Here is a 2,188-nt window from a genome sequence, read left to right on the forward strand (position 1 = left end):
TGGGTACCATGTATTAAATATCGGCTGATATTAATATAGTGGGAACTATATTATATGATATACTTGTTTAAATATTTAATTGTTCTTTTTATGTTTATATTTATTCATCTATATATATATTATGGGTACCATGTATTAAATATCGGTTAATCTGATATTAATATAGTGGAAACTATATTATATGATATACTTTTTTAAATATTTCATTGTTCTTTTATGTTTATTCTTATTTTAGTTTCTTTTATTTATTTTTATTAAGCAATCTTAAATAAACCAACAATGAACCTTTGAAACCTTGACAATTTTATAATTTGTGTATTTGAAGTTTCATAATAATATTAACATCTATAATATATCATGCTAAAATTAAACTTACAGCATCCTCTCCGTGGATCGATCTCGTACTCACGAGTATATTACTTGCAGGCAACCTACACTTGGGTGAATTACAATTTAAGTTGTATCAAGTTTTTGGCGCCGTTGCCGGGGAGGTATAAATTAAGTTTAATTTTGTTATTATGTAAATAGTATGTTGTTTTTAATTGTATGATTGTTTGGAGTCGTAAACAAAGTGGTAGACTTGTTCGAGTAACTGAAAATATTTTAAACATGGACGATAATTCTAATAATCAAGATAATAATAATAATAATAATAATAATCATCATCATCAAAAACATAAACAACCAAGAACACTTAGGTACCATATGAATCCAATAAGAACTAGTACACCATCTTGTTTAGTTTTTCCTCCTGATGCATCTAATTTTAATTTTAAGCCACAAGTCATTCAACTTTTACCAAATTTTCATGGCTTAGATTCTGAAAATCCATATTTGCATTTAAGAGAATTTGAGGAGGTTTGCAACACTTATAATGATCAAAATTGTAGCATGGATACTGTTCGATTAAAGCTTTTTCCTTTTTCCTTAAAAGATAAAGCTAAAACATGGTTGCAAAATTTTAGATCAAGTTCAATAAGATCATGGGAAGAAATGCAACAATAATTTCTAAAAAAGTTTTTTCCTTCCCATAGAACAAACTCTTTTAAAAGACAAATTACAACTTTTTCTCAAAAACAAGGGGAAACATTTTATCAATGTTGGGATAGATATAAAGAGTTACTTAATACATGCCCACATCATGGTTTTGAAATATGGAGGATAGTTTCTCACTTTTATGAAGGTTTAATACCTAAAGATAGGCAAATGATAGAATTCATGTGTAATGGAACTTTTGAAGATAAAAACTCAAATGAAGCTATAGAATATTTGGAGTCATTAGCAGAAAATGCTCAAAATTGGGATAATATAGGCTCAATTGAATCACCAAGTAAAACCAATAATTCAACAAATGGGGGTGGTATTTATCATCTTAAAGATGATGTAGATGTTCAAGCTAAACTTGCATCTTTAGCAAGAAAAATCGAGTCATTAGAAATGAAAAAGAGTGATCAATTAAAAAGTGTTCAAGAAATTGTTTGTCATATATGTGACACACATGATCACCTTACAAAAAATTGTCCTACTTTGCCTTCATTTAAAGAATGTCTCCATGAACAAGCCAATTATGTTAACAATTTTAAAAAACCAACATTAGATCCTTTTTCACAAACATATAATCCTGGTTGGAAAAATCATCCTAATTTTAGTTGGAGGAACGATAATAATGCACAACCTTCACAACAACCTTTTCACAATAACCAAAGTCATCAAGGTTATGCTCCTTATATCCCACCTCCAAGAAAACATTTTGAAGATGAAATTCATGCATACATTCAAAAGCAAGAGTCTATCAATATTCAAAACATTCAATCTATGAATGATTTGAAAGAAACTCTTGCAAAATTTGCATCTGCACTTAATATTCATGAAAAAGGAAAATTTCCATCTCAACCACAACCTAATCCTAAAAATCAAGATAAATTTGATCAAGTAAAATCTGTTATTACTCTTAGAAGTGGTAAAATAGTTAATGATCCATATAGTAAAATCTGTTATTACTCTTAGAAGTGGTAAAATCTGTTCTTACTATCACTAAAGGAGTGATGGTTGTGATGAAAGACATAAGACACAATGGCTTATATGTCTTAGAAGGAAAAACATCTCTGATCATGCAAATTTAAATGCTCATGTTGTTTTGGATAAAACAAAGTAGTGGCATGCAAGAATGGGACATATAAGTGAAAGA

General features: G+C 28.7%; 1 non-coding gene across 1 annotated transcript; it reads right to left on the bottom strand.

Moving 5' to 3' along the window:
• Positions 1–1,037: 1,037 nt before the first annotated feature.
• LOC140894064 (small nucleolar RNA R71) lies at positions 1,038–1,148 on the bottom strand. Its single transcript, XR_012153617.1, has one exon. It is a non-coding gene; the product is annotated as a small nucleolar RNA R71 (small nucleolar RNA).
• Positions 1,149–2,188: the final 1,040 nt, after the last annotated feature.

Source organism: Henckelia pumila, chromosome 3, assembly GCF_033568475.1.
Source record: "Henckelia pumila isolate YLH828 chromosome 3, ASM3356847v2, whole genome shotgun sequence".
In the NCBI taxonomy this organism is placed as follows: Eukaryota; Viridiplantae; Streptophyta; class Magnoliopsida; order Lamiales; family Gesneriaceae; genus Henckelia; species Henckelia pumila.